This window comes from Octopus sinensis, linkage group LG1 (genome assembly GCF_006345805.1).
Source record: "Octopus sinensis linkage group LG1, ASM634580v1, whole genome shotgun sequence".
In the NCBI taxonomy this organism is placed as follows: domain Eukaryota; kingdom Metazoa; phylum Mollusca; class Cephalopoda; order Octopoda; family Octopodidae; genus Octopus; species Octopus sinensis.
The window spans coordinates 187,213,611-187,237,432 of NC_042997.1; the positions used below are offsets into that span (position 1 = coordinate 187,213,611).

General features: G+C 36.8%; 1 long non-coding RNA gene across 1 annotated transcript; it reads right to left on the bottom strand.

The window, feature by feature from the left end:
- Positions 1-4,236: 4,236 nt before the first annotated feature.
- On the bottom strand, positions 4,237-21,831 carry LOC118766465. The gene is made up of 4 exons (XR_005002399.1): positions 21,820-21,831; positions 8,527-8,542; positions 5,282-5,284; positions 4,237-4,416 (listed from the first exon to the last, which is right to left on the bottom strand). It is a non-coding gene; the product is annotated as an uncharacterized LOC118766465 (long non-coding RNA).
- Between the last annotated feature and the right edge of the window lie 1,991 nt (positions 21,832-23,822).

Consider the following 23,822-nt stretch of genomic DNA (forward strand, 5'->3'; position numbering starts at 1 on the left):
TTGCCGCACACAGACAACTCCAGCTTTATATATATAGATTGGTGTTGCTTACATTATAAATCCCTTTAAAAATGTTGCTAATTCTCCCTAGTTTGTGGCAAGATCTCCTTAAAAACCAAGAGTTATCTTGTGGCTATGATCTCCTTTTAGTTTATGGTTAAGATCTCTCTGATCTTTCTCTAATATTCATTAACTTTATCTTTCATTTCCTCCTGTTTACCCTCATCATTGTGCATATCACCCAACTATGGTTGATCGAGGGGAATTATAAAAGGAAGCTAGTATTTAAACCACATGTCCTTGTTATACAAATTAATATATCCACAGGGCTTTGGTCAACCAAGAGTTGACCTCAATGATTTTATAGCCTGTACTGCATGCATTTTATGATGCCACCAATACTAGTGCCCTTTTCTTATACTTTTGCAGAACAAAAAGGACCCTCTTATCATTCTGTATTGCTTCTGTTTGCATGGAGCAATGTGACTAACAGACTGGGTAGAAGAGGGATGATTGCAGCAGCAGAAGAAGAAATGTTTAAAGAAAAATGGAAAAAAAAACAAAACAAAAACAGGAGTGGCTGTATGGTAAGTAGCTTGCTTATCAACCACATGGGCAAGTGTCTTCTACTATTGCCTCAGGCCAACCAAAGCCTTGTGAGTGGATTTGGTAGACAGAAACTGAAAGAAGCCTGTCATGTATATATATATATATATATATATATATATATATGTATATATATATATGTGTGTGTGTGTGTGTATGTATATGTTTGTGTGTCTGTGTTTGCCCCCACCAACATCGCTTGACAACTGATGCTGGCGTGTTTACATCCCTGTCACTTAGCAGTTTGGCAAGAGAGACTGATAGAATAAGTACTAGGCTTACAAAGAATAAGAACTGGGGTCGATTTACTCGACTAAAGGTGGTGCTCCAGCATGGCCGCAGTCAAATGACCGAAACAAATAAAAGAATAAAAGAATAAAAGAAAAAAAAAGAAAAAAAAAATACAAAATCATCTCTGAAAGCATCAAAGCTTAAAATGGTGATATAGTTGTCTATCTTAGGCTTCTAGCTAACAAATAAATTTGTGAAACCTGCTGAAACAATATTCTAAATTATATCAAAACTGAATTAATATTCTTCTCAACAATCAGGCTTTTGTTTTTTCTTTTTGCTCAAACTGACTTTCCAAATTATTTCAGTTTATTGACCCAACAGTTCTATTGATGCAGCAATAATTTGGTTAGAGATATTGTCTTCTGTTTTGCCAGACTTTCCTTTACATTTTTCTATCTGAATCTACTTCAAGCTATGTTCCTCATTAGCTGTATTCAGCTTCTGTCAGCAAATCAGTCTTAATTCTGATAAATGTATTTATAAAAAAACAAACAAAAAGGAAAAAAAAACCCATCCAGCTTCTGCAAGAAATAACAGCTACGTATGACTAAAGTGTAAAATATTAATCAGATTTTAGTCACTACCAATGACAAATTGGCAGAGTCATTTGGTGCTGGTATGGCTGTGTGGTTAAGAAGCTTGCTTTCCAACCCATGTGGTCTTAGGTTCAGTTCCAGAGCACAGTACCTTGGGCAAGTGCCTTTTAATATAGTCATGGGCTGACCAAAGCTTTGTGAGTGGAATTGGTAGACAGAAACTGAAAGTCCAACTGAAAGGCAGCGGGCTGGCAGAAATGTTAGAATGGTGGGTGAAATGCTTTATGGTATTTTGTCTGATGAAAGGCAAAGTCGACCTCAAATTCCGCCGAGGTTGACTTTGCCTTTCATCCATTCGGGGTCGATTAAATAAGTACCAGTTGCACACTGGGGTCGATATAATTGACTTAATCCGTTTGTCTGTCCTTGTTTGTCCCTTCTGTGTTTAGCCTCTTGTGGGTTGTAAAGAAATAGGTATTTCGTCTGCTGAAGTACCAGTTATATACAGAGGTCGATGTAATAGACTTAATCCCTTTGTCTGCCCTTGTTTGTTCCCTCTATGTTTAGCCCCTTGTGGGCAATAAAGAAATAATAAACTGAAAGTCTATCATACATGTATGTGTGTATGTGTGTGTATATGTGTGTGTGTGTGTGTGTGTGTGTGCTCTTGTCTTGACAGCATATGCATTGAACAATGTCGTTTGTTTCCAGTCTTCTGTGAAAAACACATCTGGACATGGAAAATATTAACTTACTTGGAAACAGGTGAAGGTTGCCAAAGAGCAGGGAATTTGGCTAAAGAAAATCTGCCTCAACAAATTCCATCTGACCTGTTCAAGTGTGGAAAAGTGGATGTTGAAAATGATAATGATGATGACGACACCAAAGCCGCTGCCACCAATGCTGCTGCTGCCACCAACGCCACCGCTGCCGCTGCCAACGCCGCCGCGGCCAACAATGTCACCTGCCAACAAGGCCACTACCACCAACGACGCCGCTGCCAATGATGCTGCCACCACTAACAATGCTGCCGCCGCCACCACCGCTGATGCCACTGTCAATGCTGCCAACAACGGCGATGATGACGATGACAACGATGGTGATTAAAATGTTAGATGTTATTTTGATTTTCTGTGTTCTGTGTTCTAATACCACTGATCTCTTCTTTGTGCATCATCTTTCCAAGTTGATAAAAAGGTACTAATCCAGACTCATAGCTTGGCAGAACTATAAGAGGATCAAGCAGGATCCTCAAAGAACAAGTGTTTGTAGTAGCTATTTATATTCTGATATTAACACCTGTAATGACAATGATGCCAAGCTGTGTTGATTCAAATCAACAGCTTTTACTTTGGATAAACAGCAGTGGCATGGAGAAGGGTTTCTTGCATGCATGGGAAACTGCTAGTCTTTCTCAAAAAGTTTTGCCCAGACCTGCACATACCTGTGCAGATGCAAGCAGGCCTTACACATATTGACCACAGGTAGGGATAAAAAAGTATCTTTAACCCTTTAGCATTTAAACAGGCCATATCCATCCAAAATATTCTACCTGTTTTATGCCCAAACTGGCCAGGTCTGAACTGTAACACCTATCCTACAATGTCATTCTAAAAGTATAAAATCAGGAGTGGCTGTGTGGTAAGTAGCTTGTTTATAAACCACATGGTTCCAGGTTCAGTCCCACTGCATGGCACCGTGGGCAAGTGTCTTCTACTATAGCCTCGGGCCTACCAAAGCCTTGTGAGTGGATTTGGTAGATGGAGACTGAAAGAAGCCTGTCGTATATATGTATATATATATGTATGCGTGTGTATATGTTTGTGTGTCTGTGTTTGTCCCCACAACATCACTTGACAACTGATGGTAGTGCGTTTATGTCCCCATAACTCAGCGGCTCAGCAAAAGAGACTGATAGAATAAGTACTAGGCTTACAAAGAATAAGTCCTGGGGTTGATGTGCTCGACTAAAGGCAGTGCACCAGCATGGCCACAGTCAAATGACTGAAACAAGTAAAAGAGTAAAAGAGCATATCATCAAAATCTCAAAGCTACAAGATAATGCATGATTAATTCAAAACAAAGTGATTAAACAAGCATTACTTTTGACAAAAATAATGTGAATGCATTTAAACTGACCACATCTGGTTGAAATATTCTACCTATTTTATGTTCGAATGTCTTTCTAAAAGTAAACAATCACATCATCAGAATCTTAGAGCAATGAGATAATGCATGATGAATTCAAAACAATGGGAATAAATAAGCTTTACATTTGACAGAGTAATCTGAATGCTAAATGGTTAAGTAAATTTTTGTTTCATCCATATATGTCTATTATTGCATATATGAATGACTCTTCCTGGACAGAATAAAATATGCTTCAACACATGAATTCTCATAAAGAATCTTGCAAACCAAAGACAAAAACAAAATATAATATTTTATAAAAGCTGAAGCTGAAACTTTAGTTTCAATAAAAAAAAAATCCTTTACTCTGCTGTACCAAGCAGTCTGCCCTTCTTTCTCATTTGTTCAACATTAAGCAAATCATCTATATCTCTCTCTCTATCTGTGTGTGTAGTAATTGCAGCTGGCACCTCACATCTAGTTATTCAAATTTCACATCCCCAGTCATCAGGCTTCATATCAAGTTTGATGAACTGAAAATGGAAAATTTAAATATTTCTAATTACGATGAACATAAACAAACAAAGTTTGCTTTAGAAGCATTGAGATGTCTTAGAAAGTTAAAGAAGTGATTTTAAATTCTCAAATGCAGGATAATCCTAATAATACAGCCTGAACAGGATAAGCTACCCCTATTTTGCAGAAAAAAAGTGTTGGCAGCTGGCTACGAGATTCGAACTCACGCCTCCGTGATTACAAGTCATGGTGCTCTGACCCATTAAGCTAAACCACCCACACCACAAATTCTTCTGCAAATTTAAGAGATATAGAAATCTTGCTTTATGAGACGCTATCATATGCTAAATTTAAATTATGATGAGCGTAAACAAACAAACGAAGTTTGCTTTAGAAGCGTTAGGATGTCTTAGAAAGTTAAAGAAATGATTTTAAATTCTCAAACACAGGATAATGCTAATAATATAGCCTGGGTTGCAATAAACTATAAACAAATCTCTTTTCTTGGCACTGAGTGCAGTTTGAAACTTCTCACCTACCCTTACATACTACACACACACACACACACGAGTATTTTTTTTTACATATTTTAGCCATGTTGCAATGCATTGGTCTTTATTGCAGTTTACATCTGTTTATTTCAGGCATATAAACATACTGTTTCTTTATAATATTTGTTTAATATATTGGGTCATCCCATAAACAATTTGTATCTTTTCAATTGCATGAACTAAAAATCGGAGGGGGATGGGATAAACTACCTGCATCAACTTTCTAAGTAATTTTACTTTGTCCTTATTCTTAGTGCAAGTTTTGAAGAGTGCAGTTCGATTTTAATAGTTATTTTTTCAAAGTTGTAATGGAAGTGACATATTTTGCTTTATGAGTTTCATAAAAACAAAAATGCAATGGAAAGTGTGAGGAATATTAATGCAGTATACGGGGATCAGACATTAAGCATAAGCTAGTGTCAATGGTGGTTCCAGAAATTCTGAGCTAGAAACCACAGCCTAGAAGACAAGCCTTGTCCTGGAAGATCTGTAGAGCTTGACGAGGACATCCTGCAAACCCTGGTGGAACAAAATCCCATCATAACTGTTGAGGAACTAGCAGAGAAGCTTGGATTTGGTCATTCAACCATTTGTTGACATCTGCATGCCATCGGAAAAGTCAGCAAATTAGACCAATGGGTTCCTCACAAGCTTTCTGAGTCTATTTGTGTGCAGAGAGTGACTGTGTGCTCTTCTTTGCCACCACATCTCATGAACAAACCTTTATTGGACCAAATAGTGACTGGTGATGAGGAATGGGTTCTCTATAAAAATGTCAAGTGCCGAAAGCAGTGGGTATGGAAAGGAGAAACACCAGCACCCTTGGCTAAAGAAGGTCTTCACCCATGGAAAGTGTTATCTGTTTGGTGAGATATGAAAGGTTTAGTCAACTTTGAACTTTTAAACCCAAACCAAATGATAAAAGATGAGATCTACTGTGAGCAGCTTGAGCGGCTTAAGTCAGTGCTAGAAGAAAAATGAACGTCTTTGGTTTCAAGACAAAAGGAGCTCTTTCATCAGGATAATGTTTGGCCATATGCATTGAGGATGACATTCCAAAGGCTAGAGCAGTTTGAATGGGAAACGATGCCCCACCCACCATATTCATTGAACATTGCCCCATCTGATTATCATTTATTCTGCAGTTTTCAAAATCACTTGGATGAAAAAATATGAATTCTGTAGACAAGGTCAGGACAGTACTGGAGGAGTATTTTTCATCACAGACAAGTGAATTTTGGAAGAGGAGCCTTGCAAGCCTACCAAGATAGATGGAAGAGAATTGTAGAAAATGAAGGAGTGTATATTTTGGATTAAAAAAGAACTTTGTTTATCTTAATTTGGAAAAATAAAAGAAGTACAAAAAACCCACATTATTTATGGGATGACCCAATATATGTATATATTAAATGTGACCACATGTGTATTGTTGGCGATTTTTTTCCTCCATCTTCCCTTCCTTGCATCTTTCCTTTTCCCATGTTTCTGATGAAGAGCTCTGCTCGAAACGTTAAATCCTCCTTCTTTCTTTCTTTTCCTGAGCATCCAATAATACTATACTTGTTCCACGTCCTCACGTTGTTGTGATTTCTCTTTGTGTTTTTATGTTTGGATTAACTTAATATGTAAAGATGATATTTAGTGCATTCATATAAATATACATAAGGCAGTAGGATGTATTTTGAGGAAGATTTGGTTACTATTTCTAATAAACTGAGCAACCCCTCAAAGATTCTATCATTGGCTCATTTTATGAATGAGAGTTGTTATGTTTGCATACATATATATTTGTTATACATTGCATATGAATGTGTTTGATGTGTTTGTCTTGTTTGTAGGTAGTTGTTTGTATTGTGTGAACGTTGTTAAATACTATCTATGTAGCTGTCTCTGTGTCTAGCTAATAAAAATGAAAAAAGATAGACTGAAGAGACAAAATTATCTATTTGAAGCCAAGAAATCAAAATTTATCAGTGAAATTGTGAGACATTTATATTATGAAAATGTAATGAATATTATGATAGTAATAGTGAGAATAACAATGTTATCAATATTGTGTTATTTGATGCTCTTTTTTGATCAATGTAATGATAAAGTCCTTTGTGCCTGTTTGTAGCTGGCTGTATTTGTGTGTGTGTACATATATATATATATATATATGCATGCATGTATGTATGTATGTATGTATGTATGTATGTATGTATGTATGTATGTATGTATGTATGTATGTATGTATGTATGTATGTATGTATACATGACCATGTGGGGATGCTGACCACTTAAGGAGTAAATAGTGGCAAGTAATTTCATTGGCTGACAAAAACTATGATATTTCAGTTTGACGCCAAACAGATTTCTGCAGATAAACACTGAGTTCCTGGTTTGGTTTCTATGTATGGGCTGCGCAAAGGAAAGATGGTAAGAAGAAATATTGATTCTAGTTACACAATGCACACACACTTATATAAATACACTTAATCAAGACATCATAATGAAGAATGGAGAATTATACATGTTCAAAACTTATCTTTATTAAAGCATTTTTTCTCCATATTACATTTCGACACAAGTTTTTGCTGGGATAAGTATTGGGTTGTCCGGAAAGTTCGTGCTGATTTTTAAAGGAAAGAAAAAGGTCAATAGATACTTGTCATTACATTTTTAATCAACCAAATATGAACCATTTTGTTGCCCAATGCATCTCCATCTTTCCTTTAACTTGAAAATACCCTCTTCCCAGAAGTGAGGTGGTTTCATGGCAAAGAATTCATCAGAGTATCTTTTTACGTCATCCAAAGAATTGAAATTTTTACCATTGCGACTATTCTGCAGAGACCTGAATAAGTGGAAATCCGAAGGAGCAATATCTGGTGAATATGGAGGGTAGGGTAACACATCCCAGCCGAACTGCAGCAATTTTTGTCTGGTTCCCAAAGCATCAAGTGCCGAAAATGAACTTTCTTATCTTGAGCAATCTTATGTAGGGCAATCTTCAGCTGCACAAAAACATAGAATTTAATCAAATTAGAACAGATGGACACATTAATATAGTTATACCTAAAATCTCCAAGAAGTGAAGGAAGTGGACAAAGAACATGTTGTTTCTACTTCAGCATAGATTCTATGTCTTTGTGCAACTGAAGACTGCTCTACATTTTAAATTGATGTAATGATTGTATTGTTCATTTAAATAGAGTTGCATGAAACAATCGTACTGCATTACCTCTGGATATCCTTGTTGCTTATTTTGATTCATATATATATATATATGTATATATATATAACGTACTATAGTATAATATATATATATATATAATATATATATATATATATATATATATATATAATATACATATATATATTATATAGGTAGTTAGGGTAAATTCCTTTGTGTGTGTGTATATATATATATATATATATATATATTTAGTAATAATGAAGTCAAATACATTTAATACATGTTTCAGGCTTGTGTAATATGTAATAGGAAATGCATCCATTATGTAAATGTTCCTCAGTTAAAACATTTCAAAATATCACTTTTTGGTTTGACTTTATTATTACAACTTATAAGACTTGATGCCAATACCAACTTGACTCAACTAGCACAGATAGTCTAACAATGATTTTAAGTAGTTTGTTGTATTTGACTCCAATTGAAAATTCTGGTATTGTTCATCACTTCTTAGCCTAACATGAAATACGTATATATATATATATATATATATATATGTATATGTATATATTCATTGATGTCTATATGCACATATGCACACACACACACATACACGCTCATGCATGTGTACGTATGATGCATACATATGAGCTCGCCTTAGTCTGTATCTGGCTCTGTGTTTTCATATAAGCTACTTGTTGAACTCAGATGGCAAGACACAGAAAAGTGTTAGTCTATTGTCATAACTTTTTACAGAATCAGATAACTCTGAAGCCCCATGAGATGACACATTTTATGTATATATATATTATTATACACACTGTTGATTATGGTGATCCTTCAACTAAATACTGAATTGTGAGATAAAAATCTCACAACTGTATAGACACTGTTTTTTGTTGCTTTGTTTCTCTCCGTCTCTTCCTCCTTTTATCTGCCCCTCTCCCTCATGCACAATACACACACACATGTGTGTATATATATGTATATATACATATGTATATATATATATACATATATATGTTTATATATGTATATATGTATACACACACATATGTATATGTAGGTATAACTATACGTGCCTATGCATGTACATATGTATGTATATATACATTACATTTGTATGTAATCTTTATATGTGCTATATATGTATTTGTATGTAATATATATGTATACATATATATTTGTGTGTAATGTATATTTATACATATATTTTGTACTAAAGCTGTCTAGACAGTAAACACGATAGTTTAACTTACTATCTAACTGTTAGTTTGTATTATGTTTGCTGGCTTCTCTGTCTGTCTGACGTTTTTATTATATTTTACCATCTCCACACATTCATTTAATACATCATCATCATCATCATCGTTTAACGTCCGCTTTCCATGCTAGCATGGGTTGGACGGTTCAACTGGGGTCTGGGAAGCCCGAAGCCTGCACCAGGCCAGTCAGATCTGGCAGTGTTTCTACAGCTGGATGCCCTTCCTAACGCCAACCACTCCGAGAGTGTAGTGGGTGATTTTATGTGCCAGACGAGGCTGGCGAACGGCCATGCTCGGATGGTGCGTGGCCGTTTGCCACTTAATCTTGCAAAACATACGTTTAATGCACATAGTTAACGATAATTAAAAAAATTAACAATCTCCTAATATAATAATGAGCATAGTGTTTTATGTATTTGTGTATATATATATATATATAATATATATATATTGGAGGCGCAATGGCCTAGTGGTTAGGGCAGTGGACTCGCGGTCGTAGGATCACGGTTTCGATTCCCAGACCGGGCGTTGTGAGTGTTTATTGATCGAAAACACCTAAGAAGCTCCACGAGGCTCCGGCAGGGGGTGGTGATCCCTGCTGTACTCTTTCACCACTCTTTCTCCCACTCTTTCTTCTGTTGGCCTGCTCGCTTAGCCAGCTGGGTGGCGTCATTCGAAGGCTAAAACAATGCGAACGCATTGTGACCAGCGATGTGTAACTACAGCTGATGGACTGGTCGGTCACGTGATGGTGATATATATATTAGGCACACTAGCTGACCACTTGCCATCAATAATGACAGCTAATTGTAGTATTTACCATATAAATTATGTACAAAATATGGTACATATAAATATATATATATATATATATATGTCCAGAATCATGCTGGATGCGAAGGAAGAGAGAAAATAATAATTCAGTGAAGGACAAGTAGTGAGAGTAATAGCCGTGACTGAGAGGGAGTGAGAGAAAGTAATAGCAATAGGAGAAAGGAAGGAGTGATAGATGAATAAGGAAGGAAGGAAGGAATGAAAAAAAATTAGCGTTTCAACTCTGTGTGTGTATATGTGTGTATGTGTGTGCATGTACAAGGAAAGTATGTGATTATTATGTACCTTATTTTGTACATTATTTATATGTAAAATACTACAATTAGCTGTCATTACTGATGGCACGTGGTCAACTAGTGTGCCTAATATTTGGTGCAGGTCTGGCTGTGTGGCTTGCCTCCCAAGCACATGGTTCTGGTCTCAGTCCCACTCTGTGGCACCATAGGCAAGTGGCTTCTACCGTAGACTTGGGCTGACCAAATCCTTGTGAATAGATTTGGTATATGGAAACTGAAAAAAGCCTGTTACATACATTTCTCTCCATTTTTTTTTTCTTTCTCTATCTGTTTTCTCTCTTCATTCCTTTCTGTAGAAGAGCTTAGGCTTGAAACGTCATTGATTCTTTCATTTTTAATGAGTGTCAGACTAATATATCTTGTTTGTTATTCTTTCACCTGTCTCTCTTTTATTTATTGTTTTTTTTTGTACAGTTTTGAACTAATATATATATATATATGTATATATATATATATATGTATATATATATGTATATATATATATATATATAATATATATATATATATATATATATAGTGTGTGTGTGTGTGTATGAGTGAGTGGACAAATGAAAGAAAGTGGCATTCAACACATTTGGTAGTAGTTCAATATATTATTTATTTAATAACAGTTTGATTGAGCTCCATAAAGGGTAAAGACCCCATTCAGTCATGAATGACTATAGGATTGCACCTAGAAAGTTCCTCCCCTAAGCACAAATCCGGGCAAGATTGTTTATGGAAGACCAGCAGTCGCCCATGCATACCAGCCTCCACTCTCCATGCCCCCGATGTTATTCAAGGGAAAGGCAAAGGCCGATACAGCTTAGCATCAGTGATGTTGCAAATTAGTGAACTGGAGCAACATGAAATAAAGTATCTTGCTCAAGAACACAACACACATCCCAGTCCAGGAATCAAACTCACTACCTCATAAATTGTGAGCCCGACATTCTAACCAATGAGCCATTCAATTATACACAGTGAAGTTAATCAAATATATAATTTGTATTTCTGAGCATAATCTCTTCAGAGATTGTGTGTGTGTATATATATATATATATATATATATATATATATATATATATATACACACACACACATATATATATATTGTATATATATATATATATATATATATGTATATATATATGTATATATATATATATATATATATATATATATATATATATATATATAGTGTGTGTGTGTGTGTATGAGTGAGTGGACAAATGAAAGAAAGTGGCATTCAACACATTTGGTAGTAGTTCAATATATTATTTATTTAATAACAGTTTGATTGAGCTCCATAAAGGGTAAAGACCCCATTCAGTCATGAATGACTATAGGATTGCACCTAGAAAGTTCCTCCCCTAAGCACAAATCCGGGCAAGATTGTTTATGGAAGACCAGCAGTCGCCCATGCATACCAGCCTCCACTCTCCATGCCCCCGATGTTATTCAAGGGAAAGGCAAAGGCCGATACAGCTTAGCATCAGTGATGTTGCAAATGAGTGAACTGGAGCAACATGAAATAAAGTATCTTGCTCAAGAACACAACACACATCCCAGTCCAGGAATCAAACTCACTACCTCATAAATTGTGAGCCCGACATTCTAACCAATGAGCCATTCAATTATACACAGTGAAGTTAATCAAATATATAATTTGTATTTCTGAGCATAATCTCTTCAGAGATTGTGTGTGTGTATATATATATATATATATATATATATAATATATATATATATACACACACACACATATATATATTTGTATGTATGGAAGTGTATGCATGTATGTGCATGCATGTCAGTGTGTGTGTTACTCTTTCCCTGTCTTGACTTTGTGTGATAGTTGTGAAAAAGTGTCACCGTCCTTTGCTTCCAGTTTTCCTTGAAACATGTCTGGTCATAGAGAAATGTTACTTTACCTGGAAACAGGTGAGTGTGGCAACAGAAAGGGCATCTAGTCATAGAAAATCCACCTCAACAAGCTTTGTCTGACCCATTCAAGCATGAAATAATGGATGCTAAATGATGATGATGATAATGATGATGATGATAGTGTAAGCAAAGGGACACAGACAAATACATTCACAGAATCATGCGTACTTACTCAGACACACAGTCAGTTGCCAGACCAAAGTTGTTTTAGATATTCCCTGACCCTCTGAGAAGGCCATCATTGAAAACCTTCTGTCTGAATCTAAATTTCTCCATTGTTCTTTAATCCTTGCTCTTATTTATTCTGTTCATAAGAGTAAATCACAAAGTAAACATCATTGTTTCTCAAACCCAATGTATTGAAAGTATTTGCGAGTGATTAAATAGAACCTCAGTAGTTAATTAATTACTGTAATTAGCCTGTTAATTTGTGGTTAATTTGTGGTTACTCTTTGTTGATGACGGCTTGAATATTTCAGTCTTTCAGTCAGTGAGAGAGGGTTAACCCTTTCGTTACCAAAAAAAAAATAACAGAAAGTAGGTTTGTCATGGCTGGGAGGTCATTGATCATATATTATGTCTGATGAACCATAATTGAACAAGAGTTTAAAAAAATGAATAACACCACCAACAACAACTACAAAATAAGTTGTTGTTATTTAACTTCAGGTGCCTCACTGAGGCAATGACTAGTGACCGAGACTTTTTGAAATATGCTGTGTTTGAGAAGACCCAGCAAGCCAAATGAGACTATTACCTTGTGGCCTATGCCAGGGGTGTAACCAGCCCACTTATGCGTACCTTCCCTTCATTGGACACTGCTTGCAAAGACCTGTTGAGGCAAGTGAAATTGAAATCAAATTTGATGACAGGCATCCGTACTAGTGGAGTACTAAGAGCACCATCCGAGCGTGATTGTTGCCAGAGTGGCTAACTGGTATCTGTGCCAGTGGCACATAAAAAGCACCAATCGAGTGTGATCGTTACCAGCATTGCGTTGCTGACACTTGTGCTGGTGTGCAGGTAGCACATAAAAAAAACATCATTTGGGCGCAGCCGTTGCCAGTGCTGCCTGACTGGCCCTCATGCCAGTGGCACATAAAAGCACCCACTACACTCTTGGAGTGGTTGACATTAGGAAGGGCATCCAGCTGTAGAAACTCTGCCGGATCAAGATTGGAGCCTGGTGCAACCATCTGGTTTGCCAGTCCTCAGTAAAATCGTCCAACCCATGCTAGCATGGAAAGCGGATGTAAAACGATGATGATGATGATGATGTGATTAAAGGGGTTCAAGCTGGGACCATTGCATCATTTTAGAGATATGAATGAAAATGCGGAACAGGGATACGACAAAGGAACATACTGAAAAACTGGTGTAAAAACACATATAACTGATATGAACATGCTCAATGCCTTATCAATTATCACCCAAATATTCTCACACCTTCCAATAGTGTTGTTCAATTTTGGCAGCATCAGGAACATAAGCTGCTGGAGTATGGTTGAGTAGACATGATAGAAGAACATGAACAGAAAAAAAATGAGACAAATACATTAACCCTTTCATTACGAACCCAGCTGAAACCGGCTCTGGATCTGTAGTACAAATGTCTTGTTTTCATAAGCTTTGAATTAAAATCTTTCACCAAACCTTAGTCACAATTAATGTTCCTAACACTAGATTAATGATAACTAAGTTTTATTTTACTAAATTCATTGTTATATTTAAAATAATTGAGAGAAAAACAGAGAATCTCAAAATAAATACAGTAATGAAAGGGTTAATATGAGAAGATGAGGTTTCTAGACTAAACAGTAAATATATGAGGTATCCTTTATTTATTTAAGATAGCAGAGTGATTTGAAAGATTTGATTACAGTTTCTAGCAGACAAAGCAACCACATTGAAGGACTTTCTCATTAATGAAACAAGTCTTAACTGCAGCAGATGTCATTTCAATAACAATACAAGACAGATATTAGCACTCAGTGTAGTGAACCAGTTATTTACCCATGGGAAACATTGTTCACAAAATGATATGTGTAAGTGATAAAAACAAAAAGATATTTAAAAAATAGACCTACCTTGCTTTGATAAGGAGTTCTATTTGAATGATAATTATGTGAGTTATACTGATTAAAAAAAAAAATAAAAAAAAGTCTCAGCATATTTAAAAATATATTTTATGATTAATAAATTGAACAAGTTTGTATTGCTGAGATATAGTTTTCTGTTAAATGAAAAGATATTATCATTATGTTATATAAGACGATATTATCATTATGTTATATAAGAAGATATTATTATGTTATATAAGATATCATGTTATATGAGAAGATATTGTCATCATCAGCATTCAGGGTTTGGTTTCATTAATTTATCTATCTGTTCTGAGTTAACCATAAAGTCTATTTTTAACTTCAAAGAATGCTGACAATAAGGATAGCAGAACTGAAGCACAGCTGAGTCTAAGAATTTTTCTTAGGATTTCACCTTTTCCAAGCAAGCTAATATTTCCCCATGGATGGACATAATTTCATGAAAGATTGGAAATGAAAGATATTATATATATGACAGCAATTCTAGCTCCTAAATATCATGTGATGTCAAAACAAGAACACACACACACACACACCACACACACACACACACACACACACACACACACGCACACACCTAAACCATGAACTCCTTTAAGTTTCCATCTACCAAATCCACTCAGAATGCTTTGGTTGGTGGAAGACACTTGCATAAGTACCATGGAGTAGGTTACAATCTGAAACCATGTAGGTCTTAACCACACAGCTATAGCTTCATCCAGTCAATAGACTTCTATACAATTTTTCTAAGTGAATCTTTCTACATGGAATGACATACATCTACCTCTGTATGTATGTCTATATCTATATATCTCTATCTGTCTGTCTATTTTGTGCAGTTTTTTGGACAAGGCATATTCTTTCAACTTTAAGATTTTTCTACATGAATCAATATCATGCTTTTCTTGTCACTAATCTTGTTTACAAGCAAAGAATTTTTTCCCATAACCACTCTTATTTTTTCAGATAAGGGTCACTGCTCATATCAGAGGTTCTCTGATATCATTCATCTATGAATACCTGTGATTCTTATTTAACTCAAGCAGAACTTCACAGCTATTCAGAATTTTAAAAATCCTATTATATTTGTATATTTTTAGGAATATTTTTAGGAATTGTATTTAAAAAATTGTTAAAATATTTGTGTGTTGTAAAATATTTGGTGCATCGCTCATATTTTAACAAAAAATCTAATATGGACCTCCAAGGGCCATAAAACCCTTGTCGAGAATCACTGGCTTATCTGATGGTGACAGTGACAGCTATCACATATCAAGACAAGGAGATATAAACATACACAGATACTATGCACATGCACATATATGTATACCAACACATTTTTTGAAGCTATGAAATAGTGTTTGAGTCATTTGCCTCATTTACTTATGAACTATTTGACTATATTGAAAAGAGATTTATTATAGATTTATTATAGGAAAATCTTAATCAGCTGAATGAATTTAAAATGCTCACAAAGAGTAAAAATGCTCACCAATAATACACTATGGAATACAGTAATAACAAACAACATTTCTTGAATGTACTAGTTACAAAAAGAAATAAGGAATCAGAAACTGATGTCTGCTTTAAACCTGTATAACTTAGTGAAAGAAATTTATGCAATAGTCTTGAATCATTCAACAAGAGATTGCAGACTAAAGAAAATGAAAGAATTACTTAGAAGAAAACATTCTTTAAATGTAATCAATAATGTTACTTGCAGAATGAAACCAATTGACATTTAGGAAATTTAAAAAAACAAAGAAACAAAGAAAGCAATGTAAAAAAATGTTATACCATATTTCTCAACTCTTAACCCAAAGATTGTCTGAGATTTTACAAATATTCATTAAAACCGACCAATATCACTTTGAGACCAGAAAATAGAAAAAAAATCGTTCTAAACACATCCAGTCTTTAAAAAAAGGAAAAAATGTTAAGCAATATCATTAAAAAGATAGTAACTAATGCAAAGTTACATGCAGAACTGGATGAAAAAGTCAGAAAAGCATTACAGACTAAGTTGGGAAATCTATTTGAGATAACAACATATTTTGAAAATCAAAAGTAACTTTATATGCTGTTCTGAAAATTTTATATATATTTTAAAAGACAAAAACTGCCAAGAAAAATATGTTGGGCAGACTGGTCTAACATACTGTAGAAGGATGACATTATATCATCAGCAAATTAGGAAGCTATACACACACACATCCAAAAACATCTACTAAGTCAGCATATTGAAATTTGTCAGGTGCAACCTTGCTAAATTTTACTGTTTCTATGTTCTCTCTTTATCAATTTGCAATTCAACAATGGAACAACAACGAATAAGCAAAAATGCGCAATTCACAAACAAATTTCAGCTGAAATTAAATGCATTATGTTTTAATTGATGTAACTTAATTATATTCCATGAGTGGTTTAATTATATCCCTTGAAATAATTTTATTACATCCCTCGATACTAATGCATTTCATTCAGCACTACAGCTTCATTATTAATGTTATGGTGACAATCTGTAACTATTTTGTCATATTTTGTTTTATATCGTTTTTGAAATGCTGTAAAGAAAAAAAAAATGTTTGTTGAAATTAGATTAAAGACATTTAATGACCTTGAAAGTACTTAATTAAAGTTGAAACCTATCGGAAAAGATTTATAACCCTCTCTTTGTTTTACACTGTATTTTGAAATTCTGCTAAAAACAAAACAAAAATACTAAGCTTTGAAATTTGATAAAAGCATTGGTGCATCTTTGGCTGTATTTTTCCTATATATATATATATATATATATATATATATATATATATATATATATATATACACATACACACACATATGTATGTGTGTGTGTGATAAGAAACCAATAAGTGTGACTTTTATTGTATTTTATATTGTTTTCCATGTTTTTATTTTCATGGTTTTATTTACTCTTCTCTCTCTCTCTCTTTGTGTCTCTTTGTCTCTGTCTGTCTGTCTGTCTGTCTGTCTCTTTGTCTGCCTGTCCCTTCCTCTCTCTCTCTCTATGTATGTATGTATGTATGTTGTATGTATGTATGTATGTAATCTTGTTTGTTTTCAGCCTAAGCTTTCAATTTTTAGCTAGGCTCTGTTTTGTAAAGTCAAAGCTATTTGTGATAGGAAACCTTTTACTTATCTGGTTAATTACCAACTGCAAAAACAACATTTCAAAATACCTGGCAGTTGGTACATTAAATTATAGTGTAAACCTGACATACTAATTAAGAGCAGGAACCACGGGAGAAGTGTTTATCACAATGTTAAAAACCTGTTTATACTTGGTGAGGTTTATACATGCTTTTGACATGAAACTATTATTTTAATATTTATGGATGGAATCATTTGTGACTATTCATGTATTTTTATGCATGGATGCAGGCATGTGTGTGTTGTGCCTATGTGTATTATTTTTCATATATATATATATATATATATATATATATATATGTACACACATATACACACTCATACATGTATGTACAATTATAGAACTGTGTGTGTGTATGTATTTATGTATAATTAGTAAATACTCTTGTGAACAAAATAAAACATGAAACTGTTAGTTGTATATTGTGAAGTTTCAGCTTCAAAATAAATTAATAAATAATATATATATATATATATATCATCATCATCATCATCATCATTTAGCGTCCGCTTTCCATGCTAGCATGGGTTGGACGGGTCAACTGGGGTCTGTGAAGCTGGAAGGCTTCGTCAGGCCCAGTCAGATCTGGCAGTGTTTCTACGGCTGGATGCGCTTCCTAACGCCAGCCACTCCGCGAGTGTAGTGGGTGTTTTTTACGTGCCACCTGCACAGGTGCCAGACAGAGCTGGCGAACGGCCACGAACGGATGGTGCTTTTACGTGTCACCGGCACGGGGGCCAGCCGAGGCTGGCAACGGACACGAACGGATGGTGCTTTTACGTGCCACCGGCACGGGGCCCGGCAAGGCTGGCAACGAACACGAACGGATGGTGCTTTTACGTGCCACCGACACGGGGGCCAGGCAGAGCTGGCAAACGGCCACGAGTGAGTGGTGCTTTTACGTATCACCGGCACGGGTGCCAGACGAGGCTGACAGCGGACACGAACGGATGGGTCACTTAACCCCTGCTTTCTGATATATGATTTGATTTTGATTGTTCTCACTGGTCTTGCCGGGTCTTCTCACGCACAGCATACTTCCATAGGTCTCGGTCTCCGGTCATTTCCTTGGTGAGACCTAGAGTTCAAAGGTCGTGCTTCACCACCTCGACCCAGGTTTTCCTGGGTCTACCTCTTCCACAGGACCCCTCAACTGCCAGGGTGTGGCACTTTTTCACACACCTATCTTCATCCATTCTCACCACATGACCATACCAGCGCAATCGTCTCTCTTGCATACAACATCTGATGCCTCTTAGGTCCAACTTTTCTCTCAAGGTACTTACACTCTGTCGACTATGAACACTGACATTACACATCCAACGGAGCATACTAGCTTCATTTCTCGCGAGCTTACGCATGTCCTCAGCAGTCACGGCCCATGTTTCACTGCCATGTAGCATGGCTGTTCGTACACATGCATCATACAGTCTGCCTTTTACTCTGAGCGAGAGGCCTTTAGTCACCAACAGAGGTAAGAGCTCCCTAAACTTTGCCCAGGCTATTCTTACTCTAGCCGTTACACTTTCAGCACACCCACCCCACTACTGACTTGGTCACCAAGATAACGGAAGCTATCAACTACTTCTAGTTTTTCCCCCTGGAAAGTGACGGAAGTTGTTTTCTGCAGATTTTCAGAGGTTAATGCTCCCGAGCATCTGCCACATACAAAAACCATCTTCCTAGTTAGCCTTCCTATGACATTGCTGCACCTCTTATGTGTCCATAGCTTACACTTGGTGCATCTTATAGAGTTTCTACCTACACCTTTTCTACAGATCGAGCAGGGCCATCTACCCGAAGGCGTTTGTGATTTGTCTACCTTCCTACTTATTAGGACTTTGGTTTTAGCTAGGTTGACTCTAAGGCCCTTCGATTCTAAACCATGCTTCCACACCTGAAACTTCTTCTCCAGTTCTGATAATGACTCAGCAATTAGAGCAAGGTCATCAGCATAGAGGAGCTCCCAGGGGCATCCTGTCTTGAATTCCTCCGTTATTGCCTGGAGGACTATGATAAATAGGAGGGGGCTGATAACTGAGCCTTGGTGGACCCCTACCTCTACCCGGAATTCTTCACTGTACTCATTGCCAACCCTCACCTTACTAGCAGCGTCCCTGTACATGGCTTGCACAGCTCTCACTAACCATTCATCTATTCCTAGTTTCCTCATTGACCACCATATGAGGGATCGGGGGACCCTGTCGAAGGCTTTCTCCATGTCAACAAAAGCCAGGTACAGGGGCTTATCTTTGGCTAGGTATTTCTCCTGCAGCTGCCTTACCAGGAATATAGCATCAGTGGTACTTTTCCCTGGCATGAAACCAAACTGCATCTCATCTAAACTAACTCTCTCTCTAATTAGTTGGCTTATGACCCTCTCTGTAACCTTCATCACCTGATCCAACAGCTTGATACCTCTGTAATTATTTGTATCTAGGGCATCACCTTTACCTTTGTAGCAGTTGACTATTATGCTGCTACACCAGTCATTGGGTATGACTCCTTTGTGTATCACCTGATTAACTATACAGGTGACTAGGCTATAGCCGACACTACCAAATATTTTGAGCATCTCTGCAGTGATACCTGATGGGCCTGGGGCTTTCCCTGTCTTCATGCTTCTAATTGCCTTAGCTACCAAGGAACTATCAACCCTGATAGCTGGTCCCTCTGTTGGGTCAACGTTCGGCAGACTCTCTTTATCCCATTCATTTTCTTTATTCAGCAACCTTTCACAGTGGCGTCTCCAAGCCTCTCTCTTTGCATCCTCGTTTAGCGCAAGTGAACCATCTTCCATGCGAACACACTTCTCTCCCACCACATCACAATTCTCTCTCACACACTGTCTTGCAACGCGAAACACATCCAGTCTTTGGTCCTCACGGCGCAGAACATTGGCAAATGTTTTCTTATCTGCTTCCCCTCTGGCTAGATAGACCTGTCTCCTAGCTTCCCTTTTAGCAGTCTGATACAATTCCCTGCTACCACCATTCTTCCAGTGCTTCCAAGTCTGTCTCTTTTCTCTAATAGCCCTGTCTACGACACTGTTCCACCACCACGTTACCTTGGGACGAGAGGGGACTTTGCACCAGCCACAGATCTGGTCAGTGGCTCTCAGCAGGTTGTCCCTTAGAAACGTCCAGTTGTCCTCTACCCCATGTGATAATCTATCCCCTTCTACTTCGTCAAAGGCTTCAAGTAACATGTCTCTAAATCTCTGTCCATTCACAGGATCCTTAAGCTTCCAGATCCTTCTTCTCCATGTTGGTCGTCTTCTGGTTGTCCTCCTACTCCTGATCCTAAAGTCACTAACTACCAGTCTATGTTGTGGGGTACATTCTTCGCCTGGGAAGGTTTTGGCATTTATAAGTAGCCATCTCTCCCTTTGCCTGGCAAGGATGTAGTCAATTTGGCTGGTATGTTGGCCCAATCGGTAGGTGACTAGGTGGCTGGTAGGTTTCCTGAAGTAAGTGTTGCAAATCATAAGATTATTTGCATCGCAGAACTCCAGCAGCCTGGTTCCCTCCTCGTTGCGGGAACCAGAGCCATAGCCTCCATGTACGCCATGGAAGCCCCCAATATATATATATATATATATACATATACATATATAACAAGTGAAGTAACTAGTTAGGAAATCTCTATGAGAGATGAGAGTAGTAACTCTACTGAGAAGTAATGTTTATCACCACATCAATATGGCTGTTCCATAGGAATCAACATCACAATTGTTTTTAACCCCAGGAGAGATGTAAGTATATGTATATATATATATATATATATGTATATATATATACATATACATACAATTTAAAAACAGGATAAAATCTTTATAAGAATTTATCAAGTAGTCAGCATGAAAAACCTCATAAGGGAAAAATTATTAATTATTCCTTTAAATATATTTATTCATAAATGATTTGTTTGACTACCCTTCAAGATGGTACCCCAGCATGGCCACAGTCCAATCAATGAAACAAGTAAAGGTTAAAAGATATATATATATATATATATATGACTGGTAGACTTTGAAGTCTCCCTATAAGTTGTTCATTGTTTTTTCCACTCAGATAACCTAATTAACAGTGGTAATGAGTGTTTTGAAACCATAATGGCAAAAGGAAGAATATTGAGAAAAGCGTTCAGTGAGCTATCACCTCTACTGGTAAAGCAGGGTTTGTCTCTGAGAATAAAGAGTAGGTTGTATGATGCAATAGAAACCATGCCAAATCAGACTGGAACCTGGTGCAGCTCTCCAGTTTACCAGTTCCAGTCAAACTGTCTAACCCATGCCAGCATGGAAAGTGGGCATTAAATGAAGCATTTAGTAACAGAGTGTTGTAAGTACCACCCAGACCATTTTCGAGGTTAGTATATCATCTTCTCTGTTTCGATGTCTAAAATCCAAAACACTTGGGAGGAAGAATTGGTGAAGCTTACAATAAGGTTGAAAATCCAGCTGAAAAATAAATTGTACCTCAGTGCTTTTGACACAACACTTGCTCACCCAAACTCAGACCAGAGAATTTAGTAACACACCGTCATAAGCACATACACTCAATCAATAACTTGGAGGGGTCCCTGTATCGTTTTTTGAGGAGTTATGGCTCATTTTCTAATATTCCTTGTTGTCATTGTAACGATAATGGGATATTATCTTACTATTTTGTCTTACTTACCTTTTTAAGATTCTTACCTTGGTATATTGTTGTTGTTATTTGTTCCTTCTCGAGCCATGCCTGGCTCATAAGGGCCGGTTTCCTGGTTTCCATGGCGTATAGGTTCCCCACCTGGATGGGATGCCGGTCTGTCGTAGGTGAGCTGCAAGATGCAGGAGGAAAGAGTGAGAGAAAGTTGAGGCGAAAGAGTCAGCAAAAGTTCACCATTACCTTCTGCTGGAGCTGCGTGGAGCTTAGGTGTTTCGCTCATAAACACACATTGCTTGGTCTGAGATTTGAACCTGTGATCCCTCAACCGTGAGTTCGCTGCTCTAACCACTAGGCCATGTGTCTCCAGCACCTTGGTTTATTAAAACACATACAATACCTTTGCAGGGTCTCTGTATCATGGCTAAAATATGTGATACACTGTTTCATAGCACCAGTATATTCTATAAAATGAGAAAGACTCCAGAGAGCCAATCCCATCCTTTGAGAGATCAAATCAAATAGCTCAAGATGAACGAAGCAAAGGAACAGCAACAACTAGACCAAGACCTCAACAAAATATTAGAATGCATGCTAGCTGGAACAGATGAACAGAAAGTGAATGCTCTTGTAACTATTGCATTTAAAGAAGGATGTAATGAGGTCCATGAATTGAAGCATGCCAAATATGAGAGCTTTCTGCTGGATTGCAGGGAGAAGGGATAGCAGGTATAGCTTTTCTCAATTAAGGTTGGCTGTAAAGGATTCCCAGCCCAATCAGCATTGAGAGTGCTTGCGGTTATGTAAATCTCGACTGATATAAGTTAAGCGAAGACGCAGCTCACTTACATATTCGTGGTCACTTGTATATCTATGCCTTGGAATACTGATGCTAATAAAGGCAATAGGTAATGTTTTTATTACTTTAAGCCCAAAACACGATCATGTACCTGGTTAAATTAATTTTCTTTCTTCTGCTAGCCTATTATGTGGTTTGTTTTTCTCAGAGAATTTATGGTGGTAATAGTGTCTTTTGATGTCTATTTTTCAGTGTGTGGTGAGGTACAAGCCAAGCCCTTGTTATAAATAATTATAAAATATATATATAAATATACATACATATATACATACATACATACACACACACACACACACATATAAATATATATATATATATATATATATATATATAAAATACAAAAATGGGACAAGAACACAAAACATCCAGGCAGACGATACAAAGAAAACAAGGACGGGTCATTCGGAGTTTTCTATCATCAGTTGAGTTCCAGATTATCTCTGCAATTTCGGCTGGTTATACTCGAGATTGCTCCAATCTGGCCAGCCCCAAGGAAAAACTAAGCTAAAAGCATTAGATTCCTTAGCAGCGAATGTATATGAAAACAAAGATGGAAAAAAACCGGAGAAATGTTATACAAATACAAATGCAATTAACAGGACATAACAACAGCTGTCTTTTGACTAAATTAAGCTGGCATGTGTGGAAGTAAAGCCTTATGGTAGGGACATAAGATTAGACAGGCACAGGGAGGAATATAGATGTTGCAGGGATGGTAGTCGAACTAAGAAAGAAAGGTCAGGCTTGGCCGAACACTGGTCACATGGGAAGAGAAGAAAGAGAAGTAGAGGCAGAGGGATAGAAGAATCAAGGATGGGCAAGAAAAATGAAAGAGACACAGTGGAGTGAAAGAGGAGGGAAAGTGAACATGAAGAGAAGGTCAGGAAATGTGAGAGAGGAGGAACGAAAGA